Here is a 15,711-nt window from a genome sequence, read left to right on the forward strand (position 1 = left end):
AAAAATGTCTTGACAAATCTAAAATTAGCTGCTGTTGCCCATTGAGAAAAAAGGGTTTAATGCTCCACAGCACTAGTCCTAACAGTGAGATAAAATTCTTGGTCCCCTTCTTGCTCTTCTACCTGCCGCTGCATGAGAGGAAAGTTAGGGTTTAAATGTCATTACTTCCTGTCATGTCCATAGTGGCCCAGAAAGATATCATTAATGGGTCCTGCCAGTGCCCGAGGGGTCAAATTTATTGTACCTAATCTTGTGGCCTAGACACCCCTAAAACTAACAGTAAAGAGAACCTATCTAACTATCTAATGGCAGAGCAACTGTGGGATACTGGGATGAGTTGGGCACCAAGAACCTGGTAGACCTTCTAACAAGGTTTACCAGCATTTTTAACATGGTAACCTGTAAAAGAGGAAAAGAGTTAGCACGAATCCCAACACCAGTTCTTTGTTATATAGCACTTTGTTTACTACTCAAAATTTACTTAAGTGGTTTGTGTGGTTTGAGTCCTCTTGTTTAAGTTGTGTTGGTAAGAGCAGCGCTGACCATATTTTGTAACTTCTTTCATTTTTCTTGATTAATTTAATCTTCTTGTTTGTATTACTCTCTGCCTTAACTTGTCTTCTGCATTCATTGATAACTGCGTTGTTAGTTCGGGCAGCCATCTTGGATGTATGCCTTGGTGAGCCACTTACAGTCTCTATTTTGGCCAGCTAGCAGTCTAGACTCACATTTTAGAGAAACGTGTGAGGACGCTGATCACTAGTTAAGGTTGGCCTCACTGCAGCCACACAGGATTCACACAGAACAGATGCTCCTCTGGTACATCCAAGGCATGCCTAAGGCCTGCAGGCAGCACCCATCTGTCTCTGTACGTCATCAGCCATGCTGTTTAAAACACTGCAAATCTGCCTTCTGATTCTAGCACAACTACCAGCCTCAAAACACATAGGGGCCAATTTATATATCAGCGGGAGACCCGTTTTTCCACCTGGGTGACAGAGTAAATTACTCCATTGTCCTGACTGAGATGCTGCCTGCATAATTTAGACATGACCACCAAGCTGGCGTTAATTTCTAAAACACTGATAGGAACTACAGTCACAGCGGCTCTTGTCAATGCTTTTTGAAGTTTGGTGCAGGGCTTTGTTAACATGCCAGAGTCTTGCACCAAACTGTTTTCTTTTTTATTTTCAAAAAGGAAATCCTAAAGCAGGATTTTCTTTTTCGAAATAAAAAACATAATGCCATTGCCATGGGAGTCATCTCCCATGGTGAAGGGGAGGTTTTAGGTTTTTTACTATCCAATACCGCCAGGGTTGGCCTGGCGGTGATGAACAGTAAAAAACTGATTTACATGTCCACCCATCCTAATTGGGTGGTCGGACATATGGTCAATTCTCTTACTCCATCGGGCCGTTAAAGAAGTTTGACTTGGGTGGTGATGGCGTAGTAGCCAAATCTATGGTCTGCCTGCATTTAAATCAGGAGGGCGGCCACTGTGCTGACGAGGAGTTTCCTTTCTGCAATCATATAAGCTCATCCCATAGTCTGCTAAAGTCTTACAATCTATTTATTTTTCATCTATTTTCTTAAACTGTTGTTTATAACTGAAACCTGGTTATCGGACGAAAATACTTCACTTATAAATGAACCAGTGCTGACCAATTTAACAATATACAGGAGTGATACACTTTAATTGAGTAAGTGATTGTTCTGATAGTCAATCAGTCCTTGGTCATCGCAGTAGATAGCATCTAGGCTAGTACTGGAAAATGAACTTCCGTTGTTCACATGAAGTAGCAGTTCAACTTTCTGTTACTCTGTTATCTTTCAAATGCAGCAGTCTAAATTACAAACACTAGCTGAAGAAAATGGCCTCTGTGTTTCAGGCAGAAAACTGTGGTTCTCTCGGTTGATCTGAATCTTTGTCTGAAGGCCCCCTAAAGAATTCTAGAAAAGCACTGGGTGACTCTCACCCAGCGTCCCCTCGATGCACTCTGGAGGGTAACAAGGCCCTTTTAAAGTTCAAAAAGATATTCCATTAGTCGGATATTTTCTTTTTGCTTTCAGTGTATTTATTAACTTCTTGTAGACTCACAATGTTAACCATCACATGTGAATATTGACGTAGTTCTTCAAAAACAACATCTCTGTTTAGCAGTCAACCATGACATTGCCATATTACCAGTCCCAATGCATTTCGGGAATAACCCTTCATCAGGGGAATCATTACTCTGAAAAACATAATAAATAAAGCTTGATGTCAGGAGCTGAACACCTCCATCTATTATTAATGTGAAATTGCTCAGTTGGTTTAAGGATGCTGAACGGTGAAAAGGTATAGTGCCAGACGATTAAAAATTTCGGAAAAGTGACAAACAGCGATAGTATCCATCACCCGTGTCCGTTATAGTGCAAGTCAAAGCTTGGATGAATATCATCGCGAGTGTAAGTGACAAAAACGATCAAGAGAATATCACCTGGCAGTGCATAGAGTCAAACAATTGTTAGTACGGAAAGTGAATGGAACCTCTCGTGCTCACGGTCGTCGCCAGAATGCAATATATAAACGTGAACTGGGTGCAACGTGTGAATGCATGGCAGTGTGTGAGTTAAATTCATATGTTGTTAAATGTTATACGAAAGTGCTCGTTAACCATGATGACCATACCTAGTCAATGCTATTAAGTAAACAGAGTTGAAGACTTCGAACGACGGACGGTGTTTCCAGTGTATTTCGGCTCTGAGAGTAAAGCGTGGGTATTGCTGCATGTATACACTAAAAAGGCAGAAAGTAAAACGTGGATATTACAGCGTGTGCACATTAAAAAGCCAAGATAACGTGTCGTCATCTAGGACGATCGTTTTGGCTTACCTTGACGATTTTTTAAACGTTCAATCCAGTGAAGTGCTCAGTCAAACCATGCCGCCCGTGTAACTTCCGCAAACCAGGTGCGCGGTCTTATGGGTAGTGGTGATCTTACATGAAAAAAGGACTGTGGAGTGGAGCCAAGATTGTGAAGTAGAAAAAACGACGCCATCTTGGAGTGAGTGAGAAGAAGGTGTCAATGTTACGAACAACTAACAGGTGTAGTGCAGATAAATGTTAAAAAAGATCAGAGAACTAAAAATTAGGAAAAGTGTAAAGAAGATTATTGGAGTACATCATAAAACTGGATGATTTGGTATTCAAGAGATGAAAAATATGATAGCTGTATAAACATACATCAAACTGGATAATTTGGTATTCAAGAGATAAACAAAAATGATAACTATATAAACATTCATGCTACAAAAAACAACTATATTCCAATCTGTCATTAAGACCCTTCGGATGACATGAGTTCAATTTTTTTAACCAAATCAGTTCACGCTGCAACAAGCGTTTCCTGCTATCAACTCCTTTGAGTATAGGCACCAGTTCCAATACCAAAAATCTCAGTTGGCTAATATTGTGTTTTTAGGCATGGTGAAATGAACAGCCACCAGTGACTTTTCTGAGTGGTTTCTGATATAGCTTTTGTGTTCAGTTAACCAAAATGTTATCTTCCTTTCAGTTTTACCGACATATGTCAGACCACATGGGCATTTGAGCAGGTAAATTAAATTTTGGGAATCGCACGTAGCTGTAGTTCAAAGTTGGATTGGGGTACCCTAAGTAGGATGGGTAATGGTGGTTCCCTTTAGGATATTGTTACAATGTCCACAATTTAAACAAGTGATGGTACCTTTGTAGAACCCTTCAGTGACGTGTGTTGGTTTGGATAGTAATTCCTTTAGATTTTTAGTGCGTTGATAAGCAAACAATGGATTACTGTTGAAAATTCCATTGAAATCAGGTTCATTCATTACCATTGGCCAATATTTCAATATTATTCTCTTTATTTGCTGGCTTATTGATGAAATGTTCGATACAAAGACTGGTCTTTTGCTGGTATCCGCTTTTTTAGAGGCCGTTAATAATGCACTTCTGTCTGTGTGTTCAACTCTGCTTATGGCACTTTCCAATACATTTGTAGGATATTTCCTTTCTTTGAATCTGCTGACTAATCTGTTTTTGTTTGCTTCATACTGGTCACTGTTAGATGTGATACCATTAGCTCTCAAAAACTGGGAGTATGGCAAATAGTTTTTTAAAGACATTTGATGACAACTGTTGTAATGTAGAGTATTGATCCTGTCGGTGCTTTTTACGTACCTGTTTGTTTCCAATTTATTACCCTGTTTGATAACGAGTACATCCAGAAATGATAATTGATTTTGATCAATGGTGTTGGTGAACTTAATGCGGTCCTCGATGTTATTGATATACTCCAAAAAGGTCAACAGTTCAGATCTGAGTCCCTTCCATATTAAGAAAATATCATTGATGTATCTCCAGTATGCCATCAGGTTTGTGCTCCACTCATTATTGGATAAAATGTGGTCAATTTCAAAGCGATGCATATAGAGATTTGCATAACAAGTAGCTGCGCAATTGCCCATGGAAGTTCCGGAGAGTTGTTGGTAATATTCATCGTTCCATCGAAAGTAACTGTGAAACAGAGTGAATTGAAGAAGTTTGAACAGAAATACCTTAAGATCTTCGTCAATGGGATGATTTAATAGAAACAATTCCACTGCTTCAATACCTTGTTGGTGAGGAATGGATGTGTACAGAGAACAGACGTCAATGGTACATAACGTGATGGGTGTATTTTCATCAAACTGTATATTGTTGATTTTGTTTAAAAAATCTGTTGTATCATGTAAATATGTTGACATGTTCTGGACTAGTGGTTGTAAGTTTCGATCAAGGTATTTTCCTATAAGTTCATGGATTTTTTTTTGTAGAAACGATTGGTCTGAAAGGTGGCTTGTGTAAATTTTTGTGTACCTTGGGTAACATGTATATCGTGGGACTTCGAGGATGGTCAATCATTAAGTATTTTTTTGTCATTTTCTATTATAATTCCCAATTCACAAGCTTTCCATACAATAGATTGTACAATTTTCTCTGAAACTCTTCTGTAGGATTGTTGGGTAATTTCAAATAGGTTGGCACATCATGAACATGCTCATTCACTCTTTGTAGGTAAAAAGATATGTCAAGAATCACCAAAGCACCACCCTTATCGGCTTTACAGCAAGTTATATTAGGGTTATTAGCTATACTGTAAATGGCCTGTTTCTCTTTGGTAGTCAGGTTAGAAGTTTTAGGATTGGGTTTTTTGTGTATGTCTCTGAGTTCGTTGAGTATGATGGTTTCATAGGAGTCAAGAATTTTATGACTCAAAACCGCCAGGAAGGTGCTTTTCTTTTGAAGACCCGTAGTAGTGTCCTGGCTTACAGGTGTTATATCAATAACCACGTTCTTAAAAAAGTTCTTCAAGCGCAAGTTCCTCATGAACTTGAATACTGCAGTTTCCGTTCCTGGTTCATTAGAGTGATGAGTGGGTACAAACGATGTGCCTTTTTGCAATGTGTTGATCTGGAAGTTGGTCAATGTGGTGTTTGAGATGTTAATGATCAATGTTGACTCCGAGTTGACTTGGCTGTTGGAAGGTCTTTGTTTTTTGTTGCCTTTTCCCCTCCGGGTTCGACGCTTATACTTTGGCCTTTCTCTAAAAAATGAACACCAGTAGACGAACTGGTTGATGGTGTTGTGTTATTATCATGTGCAGTGGTATCCTTACTAGTGCGATCCTTATTAGATACTGGTTTGTTGATTGACTCATTAGATGTTGAAAAATGAGCGTTGTTGCCTCTGCTGGGCGTAGATGTCAGCCCAACTATAAACCTCACCGAGTTTATAGTCGATTGTATCACTCTTATATTTTCTTATTTTTCTTTCATTGATTTCTTTGGCATAACTGTCTAATTGTTTGCTGATGTCATTCAAGACAGTATTGATTTCATCGGAGGAGAGTTTTGTGTTTAAATCTCTTTTGATTTGATTAATTTCCTTTTCCAAATCATCAATAACTTTTGCCAATTCATCAACTATCAATAAGATCAAGTCGAGTGAACATTTGTTGAGAATTGCATACCAACGTTCAGTAAACTTCGGATTATTCTTGCATAAAGTCGACTTCTGAGAGATTCGTAGCCCCCTCGGGATCCTTTGGCCTCTGTGGTATCTGATAAGGGTAGTTGCGTATAACCGTTGATTTATTTCCCTTTTTGTGATGTACAACAATTGTTTTATCATGCTTTGTGTAGATGCTGGACTGGAAGTGGAGGGATCAGCTTCTTGGATTAAAGAATAAATGCAACTGGTTTCTTCAGGAGAAAAACCACATGTTTCAGCACGGTTGTGCTGAATATTGGCCAATGGTAATGAATGAACCTGATTTCAATGGAATTTTCAACACTAATCCTTTGTTTGCTTATCAACGCACTAAAAATCTAAAGGAATTACTATCCAAACCAACGCACATCACTGAATGGTTCTACAAAGGTACCATCCCTTGCTTAAATTGTGGACATTGTAACAATATAATAAAGGGAACCACCATTACCCATCCTACTAAGGGTACCCTAATCCAACTTCGAACTACAGCTACGTGCGATTCCAAAAATGTGATTTACCTGCTCAAATGCCCATGTGGTCTGACATACGTCGGTAAAACTGAGAGCAAGATAAAAGTTCAGTTAACTGAACACAAAAGCAATATCAGAAACCACTCAGAAAAAATCACTGGTGGCTGTTCATTTCACCATGCAAAAACACAATATTAGCCAACTGAGATTTTTGGTATTGGAATTGGTGCCTATACTAGAAGGAGTTGATAACAGGAAACGCTTGTTGCAGCGTGAACTGATTTGAATAAAAAAATTGAACTCATGTCATCCGAAGGGTCATAATGACAGATTGGAATATAGTTGTTTTTTGTAGCATGAATGTTTATATAGCTATCATTTTTGTTTATCTCTTGAATACCAAATTATCCAGTTTGATGTATGTTTATACAGCTATCATTTTTTTCATCTCTTGAAAACTAAATCATCCAATTTTATGATGTACTCCAATAATCTTCTTTACACTTTCCCTAATTTTCAGTTCTCTGATCTTATTTAACATTTATCTGCACTACACCTGTTAGTTGTTCGTAACATTGACAACTTCTTCTCACTCACTCCAAGATGGCGTCGTTTTTTCCACTTCACAATCTTGGCTCCACTCCAAAGTCCTTTTTTCATGTAAGATCACCACTACCTATAAGACCGCGCACCTGATTTGCGGAAGTTACACGGGCGGCACGGTTTGACTGAGCACTTCACTGGATTGAACTTTTGAAAAATCGGCATGGTAAGCCAATATGATCGACCTAGATGATGACACTTTATCTTGGCTTTTACATGTGCACAGGCAGTAATTCCCACGTTTTACTTTCCGCCTTTCTAGTGTATGCACGCAGCAATACCCGCGCTTTACTCTCAGTGCTGAAATACACTGGAAACACTGGCCGCCGTTCGAAGTCTTCAACTCTGTTTACTTAATGGCATTGACTAGGTATGGTGATCATGGTTAACGAGCACTTTCGTATAACGTTTAACAACACATGAATTTAACTCACACACTGCCACTCATTCGCATGTTGCATCCAGTTCACTGGTTCATGTTTAAATATCGCAATCTGGCGACAATCATGAGCACAAGAGGTTCCATTCACTTACCGTACTAACAATTGTTTGACTATATGCACTGCCAGGTGATATTCTCTTGATCCTTTTTGTCACTTACATTTGCGATGATATTCATCCAAGCTTCGACTTGCACTATAACGGACACGAGTGATTGATACTATCGCTGTTTTTCACTTTTCCGAATGTTTTAATCATCTGGCACTATACCTTTTCACCGTTCAGCATCTTATAACCAACTCAGCAATTTCACGTTGATACGAGACTGGAGGCGTTCAGCTCTTGAGATCAAGCTTTATGATTCCCTTGATGAAGGGTTAAACCCGAAATGCATTGGGAATGGTAATATGGCAATGTCATGGTTAACTGCTAAAAAAGGGATGTCATTTTTGAAGAAATACGTCAAAATTCACAAGTGATGGTTAACATTGTGAGTCTACAAGAAGTTAATAAATACACTGAAAGCAAAAAGAAAAAATCCGACTAATGGAATATTTTTTTGAAGTCTAAAAGGATCTTGTAACCCTCCAGAGTGCAACGAGGGGATGCTGGGTGACAGTCATCCAGCGCATTTCTAGTATCATTTAATTTACGCCTCAAAGTCAGAGGGCGTCACCCTATTTGCACCGAAATCGATTGACAGCAAATAAACTTCAAGAATCTTTGAAAAATAACAGTGTGCCACACAACTTTTATATATCTATCATTTGGCCCCCTAAAGAAGACACCCAGTGCTTAATTTGAGCTGGTGCTTTCCGGTGCTCAGCACTGGCACTTGATTGGTTTCCGGTGTTCAGCACCGGCACCTAATTGTCAACACCATATTTAGAATAGTCTCCCACAAGGTGGTGCTGCTCATCTAATTTAGAGATGAGTAGAACAAGGGTTGTTTAGGAATACAATAACTGTCCCATTCACATGTGAAAGAGATGGTTACTAGTTGTTTTGGGAGGAATGACAAGGGCGATGGGTGGTGCAAGCTGCAGTGGCCTCCTGATCAGAGCCCTGGCACTTAATATTTTACAAATTAAGCACTAGAGACACCACTCATTTAATTAATGACCTTGGGTGTTTTTAGTTTCAAGGTCCTCAGCGCAATATTTGGCTGCACATCTACTCACTCCAAAATGGACTATGAGCAAGGCTATCACACTAGATGATCCATCTGTTTTCATGGTCAGACTTTCATTATTACTACTATTCCTGGTTATCAAAAATCCCAGAAGTTTCTGTCGAGCCAATGAGTGCATTTGGAAAACCTTTGACCTGTGGCCTCACTTATGATCAATGACTCTCTAAATTCACCCCCCTAAACTGATCAAACCAGTGTGCTTCTTCTCTTCAATAAGGACCTTGTCATCTCTTTGAATGAGATCTTGCTCATTCAGAAAAAATCTTGAAGTCTGCCTAAAAGAGATCACTTGTGTATCTTAGCGTAATAATTTAACACTAGGAGATGAAATAATGTAGAGAACGTGTTATTCCTTTGAGCTAAGGTACAGAAATGTTGCCAATGCAACTGTATATGCAAGACAAATTATAGAGCCAAAGAAGCCTTAATTCTTGGAATGAATCAGCCTTCCCAATAGGTCAAAATAACTGTTTCGTGTCACCCAGAGCTAGTCTATCTGCTTTCTTGAGCTCACTTCAAGTCTGCAAGAATCGCCAACTCTTCTTTCCAGGGATCATCTCAAAGATTCATGCCAGGGTCACCATAGAAATCATCCAGTTCCCAATGACTGCAATGCAGATCTTATACCTGAAGGTTCTGAATCCTGCTTTTAAACCTCAAATTAATCACCTAACTCAAGTAATGGGTCCTATCACAAGACGTCGTCCTTCCGGGTCCCTAAAAGACCCATGTACCGCCAGAATCTTGAAGCAGTACTGTACAGTTCCTATAAATTTGATTTTTTTGGCAGTTCCAGGACCAAAAGTATTATTCTCAGTGGCTGGAGGTCTGTAGATGTACAATTACTGTTCCACTACCTTAAGTTACATGAGTAACTTTCACCCTATTTTCACACTGCCTTAATTTGGAAAGTTGTTTGAAATGCTTGCTTAAAACCATTACAATAACATGCTGGGGAACATTACCTTTTTGACCCCATTCATTTGGGTTTCCATTCAGGCTGCATCACCAAGGTACTGGAGCTATCCGGGCTGGACATTGTTCATAGTCTAGTTGGTGGAGGTGTCAGAGTGCTGATTTTATGTTTTATCAGTTATCTTCGAAATCATCAACCATAACATCCCATTCAAGTCCCTATGCGGAGCCAGTTTCACTCGCACTGCTGTCAATTGGCTTAAATCCTTCTTTCTCATCTGTAAAACACTGTTGCATTAGTGTGACATTGGGGTAAATTATGTCCCCCATTTTTTTAATTAATCTGTAAAAGTGGCCCTTGACACATTACGTCATCATCATTATCAATTTGAACAATAAACAGGGTCGGACTGGTCTCTCATTGCCAGAGTGGCTGGTCTGATGGTAGGCATGTGAGAAGTTTTTTTGGGCCTGTTTTATGGCCTGAGGGGCCGTTATTTATACAGGCTTCTGCAAGAAATTCGGTTATTAGTTGAGAGGGGTGGAAGCTTCACTCAAATAATAAACACTGTTCCTTGTCAGGGTGAAACACAAATGTCACTAAATAAACCTGTGCTTAACCCTCTGGTAGCTTGACACAAAATCAGTCAAGCTTATCTTAGCTTATCTTAGAGACAATGTGTAAAGAATGTATACAGCATTCAAACAGTAATAAAGTGAAAAATTACACAGTAGAAAAATAGAGTTAATTTAAATAGATAAAAAGCACAAAGCACCACTCACCGTTCATGTTGGACTGGCTCAAAGTTTCAAGTTCACAACGGCCGCGATGGAGCACGGGTTTAATATAGGGACCAGTTTTGCCCCGTTGGAAGTTTTATCTTCTCAGAGTTCAAGTATACACAAGGATCAGCAGCTGGAGCTTCACACTGAGGGGGCCAAAGGGAGTTTGTTGTAGGCATGAGGAGCAGGTTTGCTGCTGGAGCTTTGCATTGGTGGTCAACTCAGATGGTTGCTATTCGGCACAAAGAGCAGGTCATCTTTAAAGCTTCATGTTGGCTGGAGATGTGGCTGTCATTGCTCTCATGGAGGTTTGTCGCTGACACGAAGAGTACATGCTTCGCATTAGTGGGCATTACAGGCAGCCATTTCTCAGCACAAAAAGTCTGCGCATTATCGCAAAAAGCACACAACTTCTGGAGTTACACCTGAAGTACAGGAGGAATACACTCTGATGCCTGCCAATGATCCAGGACATAGGCACACCTCTTGGGGATCAGAACCCATTCCAGCAGAGACCAGCAGCAGAGCTCAGGCAGGTCCAGTTGGTGCTAGTTAGCTGGGAAGTTGCAGCAAGGCTTCCGTAAGCTTGTTGTGTCCCTGTTGATCAAACAGGAGGTCAGTCAACTGACCTTTGGAGACACCTCTGGGAGCATAGGTTCAAGGCAAGCAGGTTCAGTCTTCCTTCTTCAGGTAGCAGAGCATGCCTTCTTCTGAATCTTCTACAGGTTCAGGAGTGTTCTGATGAGAAGTTTTGAAGGTGCTATTCTTATAACCAGTGCTAGCTTTAAGATGCTGCTCAGGAAAGAAACACCCTGACCCATACCCAAAGTCCTTTTGATACCATGTCTGGAAGGAATACACAAAACACCACAGAAAGCCATTCACAGTCATATGACCTGGACACTGGCAGAAGGCATATTTGCCGAAAAATGCTGACTTTCTAAAAGTGAAGTATACAAAAAATGATGGATGGAATCCTTGAATCAATCTCAGCCACTGGTGATTATTAAGCTGCATTCCAGTCCATCGTTATTTTGAAGACCATGTGAACTCAGTTTGAACCTAGACGTTTGCAATTCAGCCTTGACCCTGCTCTAGTGGGAACTTAGGTCAGTTGCCTGACAAATTCGTTTGGATGGTCTTTTCCTGAAAGATAACTAGTTTAAATTTTTGTACCTCTCTGCATGATTATTTTCCATGTTATAGATATCCTACTGAAGTCTGATCCCATAATATAATTAATTAATTTATGTGGAGAAAGTCACCCATGTCTGCGTGTAGAGGCAAAGGTGGGAGATGTGTAAATACTCAGCTTTAAACACTTAGTTCAATGAATGTTAAATAATAATGGAGTGTATTAATCCACCCACACTCATACCAAAGTGTCCGTATAATGCTGTTGTATTAGAAAATGTAGGGAGAAGAACAGCTTATCCATCAAGCTTTTCTCAGAGAGTGCTTTTATCCATTCTGTCAAAGTGACAGCGTTGACATTAAAGCATTGATAAATCAGAGTGTGTGGGGCCCAAATCAATTTGCTGCCTTGTCATTAATACTGCATTGCTATTCAATGTTCTGTTACCCAACCCAAACTGTTTCACTTACTGGAAAGTTTTATTCTGCTGCACTTGTTTACGATTGGTGTAGAAGTAGCTTACCAAATAAGTTTGCATCTGTATCTAGGAGTTTGATCAACCTTTGATTTTGCTGCAGTGATAGAATAAAAGAGGGCAATTCCTTTTAGTCAGTGCCTGGCACTTCTCTACTTTTTTGCAAAATTTGTTTATTGGGGTTTTCAAAGCACAAGCATAGGAATTTGAATCAGGATTCCCAGAGGGCTCTGTCATGTCCAGTCAGTAGGGACACCCACGCCTTCAGCAAGCAGGCTTTGGCAAGTGTCATCTGCCATGACAATCATGTCATGGTGCTAGAAGAGCCAGAGTAAATTGATTTAATTAGGACCCCAGAGAGGCCCAAAACCAATCCCTGGCAATGGCCCAGGGCACAAAGGTATTGCAGGATTGTCTGTAGGCAATATGTCAGCTGGCGTTAACACCAGTGGTCCAGGGGCTGGAGTTGTGTCCAATGTCAAGCCCAAGCAGCACTGGGATGTGAACGTCAAGGACTGCCTCCATAATGTCACAAGAGGTGATGCTAGTTAGGAGTTGGTCATGCATCAGGAAGTAATCAATCCTAGACTGGGTCCCATGCGGTCAGGAAAGGAATGTGTATTCTCTGTCTCCCGTATGCAGTAACCGCCATACATCCATAAGGGCATTAACACTCGCAAGATCCCCAAAAGTGCCCTGCCGCATCTATTGTGTGCATCATCCTGGCCTGTCCAATCCAGGATGGGGTCCGTGCCAGGTTCCAATTGCCACCCAACAGCACTGGTGTTCTGCTGATGGAGGACATGAGTTTGAATAGTTGAGCTAAGAAATTCGATTTACTGGTGGTGGGGGCATAGAGCAATCAAACTACTACAACTTTGTCTAGGATCTGTAGTTTCGCCAGCACCCATCAGTCTCCCTTGTCTGTCCAGGTGTTGAGCACTGTACAAAGTAAGGATTTCCATATGAGGATAGCCACCCCACACCTTTTAGAGCTATTATGCGAGGGAGAAGTGATGCCATTATCAGCGGCTGATCTACTGCTGCTAAGTACCGTACCCACCCATTCCACTTTCAGTTTGGTGGATTCGGAGTGTGACAGGTGGGCCTCCTGCAGTAATGCTATGTCCATGCTTTTGGTGTACTTGACATAGTGGGACATGCCATTAACGTTCATGGAGATCAGGGTGAGAGGTGTGGGTGACATGTTGCTGTGGTAGGAGTGATATAACATTCCCTGGGGTGAGGGTAGTCCCACAGAGAACAGCAAGTACGCTTTGGGTGGGACAGGAAGGCACTCAGGGCGTTTACTGGGAGGGGGTCTGGGTTGTGTGACCCCAGTGCACTAGATGGGCCGGAGGAGTGAAGCAAAGGGGTGCAACTAAGGCAGAAAAATCCCAATGCGTCTCCTAGGATGATTGGGGTCTCTACTTTAGAGCTGGGTTTGAGGCTGCGCCAGTGGTGCCCACTGGACACCCCGTCTGCGACGCCACAGATGTGGTAGCGAAGAGTGTGTAAGGAAGGTGGGCCCACAAACGATCTATATCATCGGGCATTCCCAAGGTGGGGACAGGCCGTTGTGAAGGTGATACAGGGAAAATATTCCCATATTAGAGGAGTAGGGAACTGTGTAGCTCAACCAGTACCTTCAGCCAGGAAGCAGCTAGGGGGCACTAATCTGCCCTTTTGTGGAAGTGCGAGTGTGTCCTACCAAGTAAGGCTATCCGGGAGGGAAAGGGGAGCATAAGGCGATGGTCTCCCATCTCGAAAGGTATTTGGAGGGAGAGTGTGGGAACTGCAATGAAGGGGTGGCGGCCAGCAAGGTCGCGGGGGGCAGCAGAAGCAATAGATCGAAAAGAGAGGTGGAGAGGAGAGAGAAAGGGTCATAAGCATGATATAGAAAAAGAGGGACTTGCCACAAAACGATATGCTCAAGGCTCTCTGTTGGCATCAACGCCTGTCTCTCCCTGTTACAGCGACCGTGACTTGTCTCTATCTCTGTCCTTGAGGAGCGCCACCTGGACTTGATGAAGACCCTTTCGGTCAGAACGAATTTCGTAGTGCGCACTGCATTGCATTTTGCGATGCAGGGCGCGCAACAAAATTTGTTTAATTTATTTAATTGTTTACTTACCTCCAATTATCCATATTCCGGTTTTTTCTTAAGGCAGACAAACAAAGCAAGACTTTCCGATACGGCTATCAGTATGGAGAAAATCCGGATTATGTTTTCTGCTTCACTGGGGATATCTGCCGTATTCTAAATGACCTGAACTCTGGTTTACACGCAGTACCTGTTCGGGAGACACACCCTGGTCAGTAGACCGGAACATGACAAGCCTCAAAACCAAACTTTCCTTGAGGAAGTCTTTCTTCTCTGCCTGTTGGTACTGCATTGATCGACAGAAAAGGGGTTGGCTCAATGGACACCCCTACCTGGAAAATCGACTGAGTGCAGAACACACAGCACTGCTGAGTCAGTGGTGCAATACGGTGTAGGAAATGGAGAAAAACAGAATTCCCTCCTTTGCTATAACTTCTTTTTGAAATTGCAGTTCCAAAAGATTGCTGTAAATAAATCCCGAAATTGGTCATGCCACTTTAATTTCATCAGAAAAATTAAAACTCCATTAGTATCAGAGTATGCACTTTAGTTTTACCATACAAAATGTGATGGGATGGTTTTTTCATGTATCACAATGGTAATTCCCATCTAAACACATAGACATAAACGGAACTGCAAACACATATTAAAGCACGCATACATTTACCAAAAAGAGCTCACCATTGTATTGTAGTCATCTATTGGAGTAGGCGCTATCAACCCAATCCTTAAAACTCGAGCAGGCAGAGAGAGGCTCTTGGTCATTTTACCGCATACACCACCTGCAATTATGAAACGAATAAGATATAAATACATGTTTTAAACTTGGAAGTACATTTGCTGTCGATTAATATGAATATATTTTTATATGTTTTTAATATAATATTTCGATTGTCATTTTCCATTTATAATTCAAGGATCACAGTACAGCATGACATCGAACCAGAAGTCCATTCATTGGAAGCATTTTGAAATATACATAACACACTTAATGCTCTAAGCAACTGGTATATCTGTTAGTTTCATTTACAAACCACCTCTATACAATAAGAGGTCTAGCGCACAGCTGTCTGTCGCTTACACTGTGAGGGGCCTAAGAGCGACAGTCAGGAGCCCAGACTTATTCGTATTAATACCACACCCTACAGCCCCACACATAGGATTATCCACCCCACTGTTCATGTCCCTGTCCCCACCTTCTAAGGCGTCGAGGAGGCAAGACCGCCCTCAAGTGGTGAGCAATGTCTCGCTTTGCCAAAGCAAGCCCCAAGGTCAAGAGGCACTTTGAGTACCTATTGGCGAACGCCTTCTCTACAATATGAAAGTTAACTAACTTGGGGGACAGGAGAAAAGGCCATTCTAATGCCCTCTATAGCACACACATCACAACCTCCAGAAAGGATGAATAGAATTATTGTGTTGAGGAATTCTCCTTCCTCTGAATGGCATCTGAGGCAGGTTAGGGGAGAGACCCTGTAGGTGTGCCAATACCCTTCTGTGGTGCAACAGGCCCTGTGTGAGTGTTTGAACTAAATCAATCA

General features: G+C 41.3%; 1 protein-coding gene across 1 annotated transcript in view; it reads right to left on the reverse strand.

The window, feature by feature from the left end:
• The window catches only part of LOC146862902 (uncharacterized), a 350,846-nt gene that overhangs the window by 89,495 nt on the left and 245,640 nt on the right, over positions 1–15,711 (reverse strand). The window contains exon 2 of the mRNA XM_085642290.1: positions 14,852–14,952. The gene's annotated coding sequence lies outside the window, so the exon portion shown is untranslated. The remainder of the gene's footprint in view (positions 1–14,851; positions 14,953–15,711) is intronic.

The sequence above is a fragment of the Triturus cristatus genome, chromosome 2_2 (assembly GCF_964204655.1).
Source record: "Triturus cristatus chromosome 2_2, aTriCri1.1, whole genome shotgun sequence".
Classification (NCBI taxonomy): Eukaryota; Metazoa; Chordata; class Amphibia; order Caudata; family Salamandridae; genus Triturus; species Triturus cristatus.